This window comes from Cynocephalus volans, chromosome 7 (genome assembly GCF_027409185.1).
Source record: "Cynocephalus volans isolate mCynVol1 chromosome 7, mCynVol1.pri, whole genome shotgun sequence".
In the NCBI taxonomy this organism is placed as follows: domain Eukaryota; kingdom Metazoa; phylum Chordata; class Mammalia; order Dermoptera; family Cynocephalidae; genus Cynocephalus; species Cynocephalus volans.
Genome location: NC_084466.1, coordinates 154,393,832 through 154,409,804, shown reverse-complemented (window position 1 = coordinate 154,409,804; position 15,973 = coordinate 154,393,832). Strand labels below are relative to the sequence as shown.

The 15,973-nt window shown below is 47.2% G+C and overlaps 1 protein-coding gene across 5 annotated transcripts in view; it reads left to right on the top strand.

Annotated features, from left to right (window-relative positions):
* The window catches only part of CTBP2 (C-terminal binding protein 2), a 161,263-nt gene that overhangs the window by 37,260 nt on the left and 108,030 nt on the right, over window positions 1-15,973 (top strand). For 3 of the 5 annotated variants that reach the window (XM_063103380.1, XM_063103381.1, XM_063103382.1), the window contains one exon: window positions 10,457-10,560. The exons of 1 other annotated variant lie outside the window; for it this stretch is intronic. The gene's annotated coding sequence lies outside the window, so the exon portion shown is untranslated. Of the gene's footprint in view, window positions 1-10,456; window positions 10,586-15,973 lie in introns of all 5 variants that reach the window. One more of the 5 variants, XM_063103383.1, reaches the window with a different exon arrangement.

Sequence of the window (15,973 nt, the reverse complement as noted above, 5' to 3'; positions counted from 1 at the left end):
GGGAAGCTGGAGGATGCCAACCAAGTAGTGTCACCAGGGCCAGCTCCTTATGGTTCCTTCTTGTAAGCACCGATTCACTCGAGAAAGGAATTGTCCTTCTTAGTGGTCAGCCCGAACCAAACTATACTAATCAAAAATATAGGGCAGACCTACTCGTGTTTTTTTGAAGTAGTCATAGCTTCACGTACAGTTGTAAGAGAAGGAATACAGCAAGATCTGGTGTACCCTTTCCCTAGTCTCCTCCAGTGGTAACATTGAGCAAAACTATACTAACAGTAACACAGCTGGGAAACTGACACGGCAGTCCACAGATAAACTTCAGATTTCCCCAGTGTTACTTGTACTCATTTGGGTATGGGTTTAGTTCTTTGCACTATTATCACGTGTGTATTTTCCTGTACATACCACCCCAGGAATCCCCCCTCAGGTGGTCCAGACAGTTCACAGCTGATGCACGAGTAAACACGGGGCTGACCAGCTTCCAAGACCTAGCTTGCTCAGAGAAAGTCCTGGAGTTGGAATGTCCTGCCTGCTTACTTCCCAGTCACTAAACGTGGCAACCACTTTGGGGACTGGGTTTTTCCACTGAGATTAATTCCTTTTGAGATTCATTCAGGTTGTTGCATGTATCACTGGTTTGTTTCTGTGTATTGATGAAGAGTATCCCATCCCAGAGATTTCTGACCCAGTCTTAGTCCAGAACACTGAGTAAGAGGAGACCTGAGAGTTACAAGGCGCTTGCTTGCCTGGTGTTGAGTGGAACTGGGTGCCTCCATGGCCCCCACTTACCCTGTCCCATTTCTCAGCAAATGTCCATGGGATGGTGTTTGGAGTACTTTGTACCATGTGGTACCACGTTGGTGTGACTGGTTTTAGAAACCAGCAGAAGAGCCCCTTTGCCTTGTGAGTTTTTGTCATCCGTGTTGTGTGTTTTTGCTGTACAGTGCACATTGTCTAAAATACGTGAAGGAACAAAACTTGGGATAAAGAGTTACTGAGTTCCGACATTTTGTCAGCAGTCAAGCTCTGAGAGTGTCACGGGCCCACTGCACCCTAAGAAAGTAAAGGCTGCGTCCACGTGATTTCTTAGGAAGCAGCCCTACATACCCACGTGGTTTGGGCGTGCTTTGGTGAGGTGTGTAAAATTGCAAGTCTCAAGACTCTGATTTGACAGTGAAAATTGTGAGCTGTCAATCTTGCAGAAAGCACACTTGCACTGTATTTTGAACATACATACGTGTGTTTATGCATTCATCACTCAAATGAAGATAGCATTTATGAGTTACTACCCTCATGAACATCCGTTCTAAAGGTTTGTCTATACTTTCAAAATTAATGAAATGCAACCCCACGAGGGAGGTTCGATGACCACACTCTGGGCTCCTCCTGGGTGAGGAAATGAAAGCTGGTGAGAGGTAACTTTCCTGGGGTCACACACACCTCACCCAGGTGCTTTTAACCATCGGTTGGGCTCCAAGTTCTCCAGGATATCGGATTCTGTCCCTGCTCTCATGAAGTTGACTGTCTAAACCAGTTGCAAAATAGGCAGCTCAACAGATGCCTTTGGCAGCCTGTAAAGTGTTACAAGTGAGGTCACTGTGGCAGAGAGCCAGGGTCTGGGACCCTTACCTGGCCACCTTCATTTTACCCAGCCTCAGTTTCCCAGTCAGTATTCCACATGGATGAATAGTGTTCACATCTAAAACTGATCATTCTTGTAGATAATTTTCAGGGATTGTGGACTTGCTCATTCAATTGTCAAGTCATGGCTTTTTTATTTTATTTTATTATTTATTTATTTGTTTATTTTTAAAAGATGACCGGTAAGGGGATCTTAATCTTTGACTTGGTGTTGTCAGAACCACGTTCTCCCAAGTGAGCTAACCAGCCATCCCTATATAGGGATCCGAACCAATGGCCTTGGTGTTATCAGCACCACACTCTCCCAAGTGAGCCACAGGCCGGTCCCTAAGTCATCGCTTTTTAAAATGTTTCTTTCTACGTATGCTGCTGCAGTCTAATCTGTGGCCAAGAACTTGGCTGGAGACTACTGAGAAGTCTGCCTCACCTGAGCTTACACAAGGCTTCCGCTGTTCTCTCCTGGGGGAGGGCGGCTTCCCAGCCCCCCACTGGGACTGAGGAATTCCCACAATAGCCCTGCCCCCAATTCTTTCCCAGGTTGATTGGCTGTTGGAATTTAACTTCTGAATTCAGATTTCAAGGGGGACATCCTCTTCTAGATTAAACTTGCATGAGGTGGAGGGACACTTTACTTCTTCAAGCCCACCTTAGTAATGCAGCTATTACTTAGGGACTTTCTCCTAAGTGGATCCATTTTGTAATGTTGCCTGGCCAGAAAGCAAGGCTAAGGCAGCACGTCACTTTCTGCGTTCCAGAACGCTTCAGTCCTGTCCCTTTGACGTAGAAGTCCACCCCATTTTCTGTATTGTAGGAAAGCATGCTCTTTGTAGAAAATGGGAAAATATAGGAAAGTTGAAGAATATTAAAATAAATGATTATGTTACATATTTTTAAAGTCATCTTTAAGCTCAGCATGGAGAAATAACACTTCTGGTATATTTTCTGTCTCATACTAAAAGTGATGTTTACGGTTTGAAGAATATTTTAAAATTGAATATATATATATATAAGATTTGAATGTTTTATGTTTTGTTTTCCATTTGACCTATAAGTCTTCTTCCTATGTCTTTAAGTATTTTGGAATACTTTTTTTTAGTAAATACGTAATCGGTTGGTATATAGGTGTTATTACATGGTACCTGTACACCTCCATAATATATCAGGAGAGTACATTATCCAACTGTTTTCTTTGGGTTTTGGCATCTTAGCTGGTTTCTTATTTTTATGTAAATCTTGACCACTGAGCTACTAATTCGCTAAGGGTAGAATGGAGTGAGAGGATGAAATTCTAAGTTTTCAGAAAGATGTTCACTACTGCTCCCACTGCAGTGGGCGGGGGGGGGGGCGGTGTCTGCCACCTGACTCTGCGGAGCAGAAACGTCCTACTTTTGCACCAGAGGATCTTCTGTTAGAGCTTGTTGGTGTAGAGGTCTGTCTCACCGTGGTTGGAGTTTGTGCTGTGCACATCTGGAGACCCCCTGGTGACCATCTGGCCTTGTGCCCCTTGTTAGGCTGGGTGTCCCTGGTGCCTGGGGGAAAGGAGTGCTGGCCCAACCAGGGAGAAACTGGGGCCAGAGCATTCTGTCAGGACACCCCAATTGGTTAGTGGCTACCACTAGTGGACCCTGGCTCTGCTCTTGAGCAAGCGCACCTCTCGTTTCTACTCCTGGCAGGTTCCAGACCATCCCACAGAGGTATGTGTGGCCTCAGCTGGTAGCTTTCTTGTTCCATTACGGGTAGAAGCATGAAAGGCCAGAGAGGAGACACCTTCAGTTGTCTCTGAGTTGGAATGTGGCTTCTACACTTGTCTTTCCAGAGGTTGCTTAAAACATGGCCGGGTAAGTTTGGCTGAGATCTTGGGGCCAGACCTCCCATTGAGCTGGGCAGAGCATACCCCTCCCACTGCCCTGATCTTTTCTGCTTCCACAAGGCAATTTCATGGCTTGTCTGTAAAGGCCCAAGTTTCCCCTCTTAAGTACAGACACACAGTGGTCCACGCAGCCCCATGAGCCTCGGGTCAGTTGCATGCTCCAGCCGCCTTTGCCTCCACGGCCAGCTGGGCAGTCCTGGGTGTGGGAACACAGCTTGAATTCACAAAATGACGTCGTCGTGTGGGTGGCTGCTTGCAGGTCTGCTCTCTTCCTTTCAAAACTTGGCCCGCACCAGCCCCGGTCGGCAGCACCATTTGTCAGTTTGCTGTCCGTGTGTCCCTTTCTACAGTGGTTGCCAAGCTCTCCCGTCAGCCTTCTCACGCCCTTGTTTATTTCTCCGTCCCGGAGCCGCCCAGGGTGGGTGCTTCTGGCTGATGGAAGCCAAGCCGGTGCTGAAGGGGCAGTTTCTCCTGGGCGCCTAGATCATCCCGCGTCTGCGGGCTCTGCAGCCTGTGAAAGTTAAAAGCTGAAAGAGCAGAGGAACGAACACACTAATTGACTACATCTGAGACAACACTGGGAAAATATCCTATTTTATTTTCCTTTAAAAAGTGGCAGAGTTCCAAGACTTCCCTTATAGTTTTCCACTGGCTGTCCTTATATTTGAAGAGTTCTGAAATCTTGGCTGCTGGGCCTTTCACGTTCTTAAATCTTAAAGCCAGCTGAATATAGTTAATATTACAAAATTTCCATAAACACTCTCTGACAAAGACTGTGTATGTGAAGTTTCTGCCTTGAGGGCATTTTTCTTCTTGAAGTTGAAACTCTTGGACATTGGGGGGTTATAATGAAGTGTTGGTTTGACCTTAAGTGTCTCGATGCCAATGTAGCTGTAGGAGACATGGAAAGAATTAGCTTTCAGGGTTGTTTTTTTTCCCCCCTGAATAAAGAGTAATTGTTTCAAAGCTAATTAATATGGTTTATTTATTACGAGGCAGTAGTTAGTGGAATTGAATCCTGGGAAATAATAATCTGCGTACACTAAATTGACAGTATCTCAGATGGCACCATGTTAATGTTCAGTCCTGTTCAATACGTAACATTTTGCTCTTCAAGCGGACATTCTCATTTCCTTAGTTTTTCCCATGTGTCAACTAAACCAGAATTCTACACTGCTTCATGCCCAATGGGTTAGGCCTTTTTCGGGGTGGGTTCATCACTAAAGGTGGGGCAGGTGCATAATATGTGTGGTGTGGGGTAAGGGGGCACCATTCCAGAGTGGCAGCCCAAAGTCCTGATTAGAGGGCGCATCACACATGGCCTAGCGTGTCAAGCACTGTGGCAGAGGCTGAGAGGGTACAGCCCTGAAGCTGCTGCCCCTCCCACCGCTGTTTGCTCAAAGCTCCCATCTGCGCCCCAGCACCCTCTAGTACACACACCACCTCCTCCTGCTCAGTCGCTGGTGGCAGCCCTATGCCATCCCATGTCTTTCGTGGGTCGTGTTCTATCACACATCCTTGCTATGCCTGAAGAGTGAGGACAGATAGGTAGGGAGGAGGCTAGGGAGGGAAGGTCACTTGTTGGGTGACCTTGCAAGTGGCACTTTCACAGATGGGCAGAGACCCTGCTGAGGGAGGCCGGGGTAAGTGGGGGGCTCTGTGAACAAGGAGCTGCTTTGGTAAGCAGGAGTGGAGGGGGAGCCGAGTGCCTCCCTTGTCGGTCTGGAGCAGGGGACGAAGGTACTGTTGGTGGCATCTGTGAGATGGGCTCCTGGTGCTACTTCTCATGGCCTCAAACTATGCCCAATGCACTCTGTCTGTGCTTGTGTCTGTCTCTGGCCAGAGGGACTTCATGTCGACATTGGCGGGTCAGTTTTAGGGGCAGGGCATTTGGCCCCTTTATGAACTTCTGCCTAAGGCTTTTCCTTGACCATAGCCCTTGAACTTGAGATAGTTGTGAGGACCTGCTATGCATACATGTGGAAGGCCCTGGCACCCACTTTCCATGCCCTTTTCTCAGGGACCAGGAAACAGACATATGTCCCTGTTGTGGTCCCATCACTGAGGGTTACTCCCCTCTCGCAGACTGACAGCCTAGAACAGTGCCATGGGGCTACAGTGAGTGTTGGGCTGGCAGGAGGAGGGCTTGCATTGGGGTCTCAGGGTTGCATCCAGGGGGAGGTGAGTCTCCCCAGAGCTGTGGCCAAGTTGGCTTCTGTAGGTCCCGCTTGCAAGTCAAGTCACACCTCTCGGGGCCTGCTTTACCCTGGGGCACAGTACGGGAAGTAGGTGGGACCTTGCAGCCCTGGAAGGGATGGGCATTTCCTGCAGTACTGTGGGACATGCGTGCATGGCTCGGCTGTGAGTTTGATAAGGACGGGCGCCATTGGGATAAGGCTGGCCACACAGGTGCCACAGCAGAGGAAAAGCCGCAGCAGCCCCGGTCCCTAGTGTAGTCATCCTAACAGCCAGAACCACGCTTCTGGCTAGTCGAGGTGTGTGGTGACCTCCACAGCCCCTCTTTCTGATGCGGCATGTGCAGAAGACTTGCTCCCGAGGGTTTGGTTTGGGGTCAGGCCACAGTCTCCCATGGGTACCAGCTGGGCATGGACTGAATAGTGGGTTTAGACCTGTGACCCCTGCTGACTTCCAGGAGCAGGGACCAGGTTCCTGTTGGCTCCAGTGTCTCTAGGGCTTAGCAAAATCTCCAGCATTTAGTAGGTGCTTAGTAAATCCCTGTTGAAAGGATCCAGGAGTTTAAAGTCACAGATGGGATGGTATTTGGGGGTTGCGTGCTGTGGATCCCCTATCTTTGGCCTACTAACATGTTCTTTCCTGGGGGCAGAAGTGCAGAATTCTGGATGGTTCTTCACTCAGTTCTTTTGAGCACAGCCTCACCCTTCCTGGTGAGTGTGGTGAGGAACTAGGATGCTGCTCTCCTTGGTGACCCGATTAGGAATATTGGATTCTGGTGCCAGACACCAACTACATGTCATGATTTGGGTCGGATGGGCTTCTTTCTTAGGACATACAGGTAAGAACTTCAGCCTGAAGTCATGCACTAAGTCTGATGATGACACATTTATTGAATACTTGCTGTATGCAGGCCTTGGGCCTCGTCTCCCATGGATTATCTCTTTGAAAGTAGACACTGCTACCTATCTATGAGACAGGACACTGAGTCTTAGCTAGTGATCCTGACCTGTAGAGCCTGGGATTGATTCTTGTTAACTTCATGTTCTCTCCCTTGTCCCTTCCCAGAGACCTTTACTTGTGGTAAACTTGTGATTACCCGAGGGATGATCTTGGGTTTAAGTAATAGATGTTATAGGGCCGCTTGGAACCGTGAGGAACACAGAGTGGAGTAGGGTCTCCTTGCGGCAAGACCCGTGGATGCCGTGCGTAGGTGTCAGGTAAGGCTCTCCTGGTGCTTGGTCCTCCCACTTCTATCCATGTTAGCCCCTTTAGCACCTTTTCCCCGCCTAGTAGAAGCCCAAGCTGAGCTGGGGTTTTGCTCACTGGCCAGTGTGACCCAGCCACAGGGCCAGCCCCGGGATGAGGAGGCAGGAGGCACTCCGCCTTGAAGCAGGGGGTGTAGTGGCCCCTGTCATCCATGGCAGGATGGTAGATGGACACTGTATCCAAAATTTGAACCAGTCAAGGCAGAGAATCCAGCTGGGGTCCAGGAAGGCCCCGCCTGCTAATGAGAGTTGGCACTTTGCAGCCTTAGATGGCAAAAGCAGCCTTAGAAATAATTCATGCAGAGTAAGAGCAGGTAAATGGGCACTTGGTTAAATAAGTGTTGCTCACAGCAGGTGGGATGGGGGTGCCCCCCTGCATGCCCTCTCTTCACTCTCCGGTTTGGATGGCGGAGGGGCTGCTCCTTCAATGCCATGCAGAGCACAGAGGCCCTACCGAAAGACAGCTTAAGTTCCAGTGAGGGCAGGACCTGTCCTCCTGGAACCAGCCTGGGCAGAGCCTCTTGGGCCCCCTTCAAGACCTTTCTAGAGTTCATGACAGGCTCTTATCAGGTTTTCCAAGGTGCTAATCTCATTGAGTTTCAGAAAAGTAGATTTATTCAGTAGTACCCAAAGTGTAATTTTCATATGCCTGACGGAGTGGAAGGGCCCTTCTAGGTAATACGTGCTGAACCGTGAGTTCCCTAAATGTGGAGAGCCGAGGACCAGCCGACCACAGCCTGGCTTGGGCTGCTTGGGTGCTGGGTGCTGCTTTTCTCTCCTATGAAGTGTGAGTGCCCGTCCTTGTCATCGACTGTGGCAGAGCACGTTTGCTGAGGGATGTTTAATAGATTCATCCAGGGTGATAATGACCCCTCTGTCTGGCTGGAAGAAGCCAACTTGGAGATGGTGTGTGCTGACTGGTGTGATGTTTAGCGGCATGTGGAGCTGCTTAGGCTCCTGCATTTGCTGTTTTAGGGACAGTGGTGATTTTAATCAGCTAAGTCATTTCTGCATCTACTTGTATACTCCTGGAAGTTCTTAGAGAAATCCTGCCAAGAAAATTTCCTCTGGTGAATCCTCGGGGCACTACTTACTCCACACTGCACTGTCAGCAAGTATCTACTAAAACAAGTATTTTTGAATTTTTAGCTTTTCTGTAGCTCCAGTCTTTTTAAGTACTTCTTTTGACCTTCAAGTAACAATGGGCACTTGCTTTAAAGATTCTGACAGTCTTCCAAGCCTTTTAATGTTCTTAATCCACTAAATAAGCTGTCACTGCTCACTTGGGCAGCCTGCACGCCCTCCCAAATGCTCCGCTTGAAATTCCACTAAAGGTCACCTCCTCTGTGAAGCCTTCTACAGGGCTGTTCTCAGTTTAATTAATTTTACTATGAAGTATCTCCACCTAAGAATCTACAGCACTGCGGAGATTGGGTAGATATTGCTATATTGGTCTTCAGACCTTTGCTTAAAAGCAAGAAGTAATGTTGTAGACATTGCTACGTTTCATCTCCCCAGTTCCTTTTCCTTTCCTCCTTCCTTTCCAAAGGGGACCACGTCTTGAAGATATGTATAATTTCCTTGTATTTTTGGAAATTTCTTGTTTACATATATATTTATCCATAAGCATTTGCATGTCTGCTGTGCAACGAGTTGGTAATAGGAAGAAAAAGGAAGCCCACAGCATACTAGAACCAGCAACAACAGACAGAGAATATAAATTGTGTTACGAAGTTCATTAAATATTTGATTCCCTATGATGTTTCTGAGATGAATAATATGTGATCAAGGCGTTTAACATTTAGAGACTGGGGCGTGGGCAGGGTGTGTAGCAGCCTGGCAGAGCAGGGTGTTACAGAAGATACCTGTGAGGTGGGTTTTGAAGGGTGCATAGGAGTTTGCCAGACAAGCCCTGCCACCTCAGAGGGCTGGTTCACTGGCTGTAGTAGATGCTTGTGTCATTAGACACTTGGAACTACCGAAAGGCTATGCCTGTCCCTCCATTCCCAGCACTTAAGAGGCTGGAATGTTTACATCCCCCACCCCCCACCCCACATCCTTAAATTGGAAGGTTTGGGTTATAGCATGGTGTTGGGGTGTAGCTGGGAGTAAATTACTTCTTGACCTTGAGCACATGATAACCTTGACTACAGAGGCCACCCTTTTCCTGAATAGTTAGTTCTTCAGAATCATTCCTGCCATTGACTTGGTTCTAGTTGTGAAGTAGGTGCCGGTTATTGGAGGACTTAAATGCTCTGCTTCATTAAATTTAGTACAGAGAACACCAGAGCGTGATTTTCTTTTGAATGGGGAATGAAGGACTTAGGAGGGTCAGTGGTTCTTCTTTATGACTTGCTTGCTACATAATTGTGCAGAAGAATGTCTGTCACGGGATTGGATCCTAAGAGATTAGCCCCATTGCTTTAAAAGAGGAGAGACTGTATTAGGAATCTACAGCTTCCTAAGACTTGAGTGGTTTGAAAAGTAGAGTGTAGCTGCTCACAGTAATTTCATGCCTTTTTGTACGTTAATCACCCCTGTGAACCCTGACCGATAGGTGGCGTTGGAAGTGGTTGGGTTGGCAGCAAGAGCTCATTTCTGTAAAGTGTACCTCTGTCCTTCCTCATGGAGCGTGACAAAGACTATCTTAACGTGCGGACTCTCCAGTTGCATAGCAACTCCAGTGTTAAATTTCTGTCTTTTCTGTATGGAAAAGCCGTAGAAAAGATACCTGGATGTGCTTGCTGTGCAGGTGTTTGACTAACTTCCCTGCCTGCCGCTCCAGTTCTGTGTGTGCAGGAAGTGGTTCAGATGACGTGTATGGGCTGGTACCATGTCGTCCTCTTTATTCCATGTAGAGTAAAATAAATGTGAGTGCTGTTTAATGCATCGCCTCATTTCATATTGCATTTGCCAAGAAAGTGCAGTTTTATTGAACATTAGGATTGAATTCTTAACTGAGTAATCAATTTCAGTAGTAAGTTAAAATGCCTTCTATTAATGGACACCTGCAACTGTTAATCAGAGTTTCAGCAGATTAACAGTTGTCAGCATTTATGCTAATAGCACTTATAAACCATGGGCTTATGAATTGCACTTTATAATTCCATATTTTTCAAAACATTCGGCAATACTTTTTGCTTGGGAGGTATTGATTGTTCTGTCCCTTTGCTTGCTACTTGGAGATGCAGAGAAAGCTAAATGACATTTTCACGGTGATGACACAATATCACCTCCTGGTTTTGCACACTTGGCTTCGTGTCAAAATAGATGGAAAGGGCTCATTTGTTCTAGTGCTCTACTGTTTAATTTGATCTGGTGTGTGACTAAAGCAAGACAAATAGTATTTTTAATGAAACCATTTAATAACCTCTGGTAGCTTAGAATCGAAAGCATTAGAAAAATGCAATTAAAGGATGGCTAGATGTAAACAACAAAAAAATCACTGCTTCAACTTCTCTGACTCTATTCATTTTGCTTTCAGGGTTTCATCACCTTAAATGTTTCTGACCCAATGAAGCTGTATTCCCTTAAAAAGACGAGCAGCTCTCCGTGTGAACTGTAGAGTTTGTGGACAGATTTATATTGGTGAGTTACTGTAAAATATCTCCAGGTAAAAGTTCAGTTTTTTAACATCCCCTTTGGAATGTGTTTTCAATTAGTTGATGACTGGGTCACCAGCAGCCTCTGGATGTTTCATTGGATGTCTAATAGAAGATCATATTGATTGTCTTTCAATTAAGTGCATCTGGCATTTTCATGTATCAAACACAAAATACATGTAATTAACTCTGAAGCAATATAGTTCGGTATAAGTGATTTTTGCTGCTGTTTCTGTGATAGAGATAAGTCAACGGAAATTATACTACAAGGAAACTCAAGTCAATGCAAACGGTGTTAGGCCTTCTTGATGTATTAATTTAAAAGAATAAAAATGAATTAGAGAAAAATCTCATGCCACCCTGAGTCATTCGTAAAATGGTAGAGGAATGTCTTTAGAAGGAAAGCGGCTTTCTGGAGATGGCATCTCTAATCAGCTTAGATTTTTAGAGTTACCAACCTCAAGGATGTCTTGAATATGTGATGATTTTTTTTCTGGGGGAGTTGATTGGGAATGTGGCTATGGGTTGTAGAGACCATTCAGTTCTGTCTGCCCTCATTTGGTGTGTGGCTGAGAAAATATCAATTGAGACAGTTCAGTCCTTAACCCACAGCAAGGATTTGGGGTCCTGAGTTTAGTTTCAACTTGCCTTTAGCCATTTTTCACAAAACCTGGATCTTACTCCAAGACTCAAAGTGTCAGCTTCTCAGATGGGATTGATTTTTTTTTTTTATCCTGCCTTTTCTTTTTTTGTTGTTTTCTCCTTGAGTTAACATCATTCAAAAGCAAGAAAAAAAGTGTGAGCAAATTTTCTCAGTGTCCTTTCTGTCTCGCCTTCCTGTCAGACTCCTAGACAGAACCTTGAGGGGACTAGCTTTGGTTCAGAGAAAGGTCAAGTTCACCATCATGGCCTCCAAGGAGCTGGAGGCGGTTAGCGATGTGGAGTCCAGTATTCCTCTGTGGGCACCAGTTAGTGACCACCTGGGGGGCCACACTGAATCTCAGCACAAACCTCTGCAGCAGAGTGTGTCGTGGACCAGGAGCAGTTCTTGCTGTGAGTCTCCCTCCCGATCCCCATGGAGTAGGGTCAGCTGGGGCCACCAATGCAGCTGCCCCAGACCTAGGCCCCTGGAGACCACTCACTAGCCTGATGACTTTTAGCAAGTAGCCTCTTGTGGGCATTTGAAAGCCTTCTTTCTGAATTGAATAAGGGGACTGACACACACGCACACACACACCCTTTTTTTAAATCTAATTTGCTGTGGAGTTTCAATGATGTTTCTCGGTAGTGCTCTGACAGGGTTTGCTGGGCATGAAGCTCAAATCTGGTTACTTATCGGAGGAGCCCTTTAGTAATCTTTGAACAATTAAGGAACAGTTTGGGAAGGTGAGAGGCTAGAAGTGTCATTGAACCTCCTTTGGCAGAAACACGAGGAGTGTCATGACGGCCACTCCCAACGTTGTTCACTCAGTTCTGCCTTTCAGGGCCAGCACTGATTTCGTCTCTGGCTCTCACCCGTTCTCCTACAGAGATGCATGTGCTAGAATTTGGCAGAGTATTTCTGTAGTGAGTGCTGGGTCTGAAGATGCTTCCAGTGGGTCATGGCGATGTTTCACAGGTATCCAGTTCTGTGTCCAAGTAATGGTAGTGCCTGTGCCTGAGCTCTGTCACCCAGGAAGGTGTCCATGCCTCACCTGTACATCAGGGGAGCACCTCACCTGGATAGCCAGAACTTCAGAGCATTGCTCGGCGTGTTTTACAGACATGCTCATTTTGCAGTCAGAAAATCATTTCCTCTAAAGATAAGGATGTAGGAATTCATAGTGTAAGGAGGAAATAGACATTTAAAATATCAAAATTGGTTGAATAACGGCATTTGCGTTTGACTTAACCTAATTGGAACCATTCCGGGATCCTGTTTAGCGGTGGTCTCCTCCTTAGAGAGGATTTAACATTCTACAGACACATCAGGTATCAGAATGAAATTGCGTTTCCTGCTAACAGATGTTTCCCGGGTGTCGAGCTGCTCAGACGCTTAGCCTTGTGTGGAGCTTCCCACCATTTCTGTGTTTTTGGCGTACTTTTGGGTAAGAGTTTTTGATAGCACTTTGGAAGAGCTTAGGAGATTCAGTGCAATACCGGAGTTGGCCATCATTGGAGTGTGGTCACTTGGCGTGATGATACCTCGTGGTGCCTACAGCTTGAACCCACATCGACTCTGGCCCTGTTGGCTGGCTGATCCTCTCGGGGTGGAGTTCTCACATGTCCCTAGAAAGCATGCGTTTGCTCTTGGCCCTCTCCTCTGTGGCACGTCACTATGCCCAGGAAGTTGTACCCCACTCTGTGGGCAGCCACCCCCTCAGCTTTGCCTGTAGTCCGTACATAACAACACAACTGGGGTCATTTTGGCTGGTAGCCAAAGGACCACATGTCAGTTTCAACCAGGTGGGAGCTCAGCTATTGGGATCTCTAGTCTAGACAGATGTTTTTTAATGTGGGCAGAGGAGAAGGAGGTAGATGAAAACCTACAACTCCATCAAAAGTCAGGCAAACGCAGGAGACACTAGAACCATTTATACATCGTATTTGTCATCTTAGTGTTTTTGAGCATGTCCTAATTTTAAAAGCATGTATTCCTGTTGTGCTAGACTTGACATCTTGGATTGTGGCCTTCTTTTTTAATAACTTCACATCAAACATTTCAGCTTCCTCCTCCTAAAGAGGCTCATTTTGTCGTTATTAGTGAATACGGACATGCTACACTTAAGTCTGTTAAGTGTTGTTCTGCTTTTATTATCTGTTCTGTATGTTGCTGCTTGTTACAAGGACAACCCAAGATGCCATGTGACTTTCTGGCTCCTCCTGGAACCAGAATTACTTCTCCATCAGTTCAGCTGGGTCATGGCTTTTCGTGTGCCATTTTGTTATTAAGCATTAATATTTACAGCATCACCCAGTTGTCTTGTAACAAGAGTGTCAGGGAGAACAGAGCGCTTTGGTTAAATGTCTGTGAGTGAGTGGAAGTGCAAATCAGAGTCCTTGGCTTTTGTATTACGCAAACGCCAGTGGGGTGGTGGTGGCTGTGGCTTCAGGAAGACACGAGAGTGTACGCGGCTGCCGGCACGCGTGGCGTTACATTGGCAGATTGCGATGGTGATGTAAAAGCTTGACTTGCCTCACGGTGCCCACTGGAAAGGCAAACTGAGGTGACAGGGTGCTGGTGACTCCATGTGCACGAGTGGAAGATGGCCTGCCACAGTCTGCCACAGGAACCAGGCTGTGCTGACCATCTGAAGTGTGGCTTAGTGGGGCCAATGGTGCTAGCTGAGGTCATCTCCTAGTCTTTGGGTTCCTGACCTGTTTCTGACAGTTCAGATTTTTTTCTTCCGTGAAGAACAGAGGGAAAGTATTGTCTTAGTGTAGAAACAAATACCTAAACCTTGGGATCTCATCGCTGTGGGTCGGTCGTGGTGCAGTGCAGGTGTCTGGCCGTGGCCACTCAGGTCCTAGCGTGTGGCCTCCCAGGGTCTTTCCCGGGTGCTGGGCCTGCACTAATTATCAGCCATCCAGCACATCCATCTGGCCTCCGTTAGGGACATGTGATCCTGCTCCAGTTTTTAGGCCAGAGGCACAGTTGCCACCCTCAGAAACCATAAACCAAGGAAGATACGCAGGGCCTTTCATCTCTGAGGGAACTCTCTAGATGAGAAACAGCCAGGAGGCCGCGATGGGGGCAGGGGAAGATGCTGGTGGAAGCCAGCCAGCTGTCTCTCTGTGCAGAGGGGAGGAGGGGCCCCAGCTGGAACTCTTGGTTCTTGTTTGGATTTTATTCCTGAGCCTTCAGAGTCCAAGCACAAGGGAGCCACTCTCAGCTTCCCAAGGATAAATGGGAGGTGTTGATTCTTTTCTCCTGAGAGTCTCAATCCTAGCATGGCTTCCTGAGTGCATCTGCACTGGTCCAGAGTCCCTCGGGGTCCAGCGCCCACTCCTCCGGGTGGGTTTGGTTTTCATCGAGGTTGGCACTGTGCTCCACCTCCTGCCCCACCCGGCTGCTGGTTCCAATCAAAGTCCACTCGTGAAGCAGGGAGGAACAGAACGAAACAGAAGGTCTTAATTTTCTCTCTGTCACCCATGTGTTGGGGTAACGGGCCTGCTGGGGTTCCACTAGAGGGCCCTGCTTGGGAGGGGAGGCTCCGAGCGGTGCCCTGGAAGGGGTGAGCACACGGTCCCCTCGCTGCTGGGTGGGTTGGAGAGTTGTGCTGCTGTTTAGCACACGAGTTGGGCGTTATGCTGGAAAATGGAGGTGCACTGTCCACCTCTCTTCCCAGGATCCTATGGCCCTGGCTAATGTCCCCGTTTTATTAGTGAAGAACTTTATGCTCAGATAACATTTGTCAGCCCATGGGGCCTTCCAGTAGACCTGGGGTTCATGCACTCATGGTATAATCACAAACTCTGGTTTCCCCTTATCCCCTGCTGGTAGCAGCCTTTCAGGAAACAAGGCAGTAGGGTGACTTTGCTTCGCAAATATCACAGGATGCCTCTGTAGCTGATGGTAGCTTCCTGGGGTCTTTGTAGTGCCATCAGTCCCTGCCCCAGGCCGGACTCCAAGTGAGAGGGTAGCACTCGTTCACGCAAAGGGGGGCTAACCATGGGCTGCTTCTTGGACCTGAGGTCAGGAGGAATCAGTATTCAGAGATGGGCCCTCCTGTGCCAGCCCGCTAAACGCAGCCGGGGTGAAGACCTGAACAAGCCCCAGACAGGCCTGGCTAGTGTGAGTCCTGTTCCACCCTGTCCCCCCACCAGTTTTGTTTTTGTTTTTTTTGTCGGCTTGCTGGTAAGGGAATCTGAACCCTTGACCTTGGTGTTATCAGCGCCGTGCTGCAAATGAGTGAGCTAACCTAACCAGCCAGCCCTTTTCCACCAGTTTTATGGGACACCCAGATGCAGAAGTTAGTGACTGATCACTGTCATTTCCCCGAGGCTTGGAGCATGTGTTTGTTAGAGGAAAGGGAGCAGAAAGGAGCAGATGGAAGTGATGTAACAGAGTAAAGGCCTTACTTGTTGGAGGAAGTGAGGTTTTATGTTTACTGTCAAGGTTCAGGTTTGGGGGGTATATATCCATGTGCAAATGAGAAGGCAGGGAAATGAGCTTTGTCGTATTAAAAGATTGGGTCTCTAATCAGGTGCCCCTGGGTGTGATTAATGGCAGAGGAAAAGGTTATTTCTTTCTGTAAATATTTTTGTTTTGTAATTAATGTTTTACCATCGCTGGTTTTATTACTACTCCTAGAGCATATTAGACCAGTAATGTTTTTTAAAATGTGCTCTTAGTTTTGGACAGTTTCAATTGGTTTTTATGGAGCAACAGACACCACCTCACTGCACTCTAGGGATTT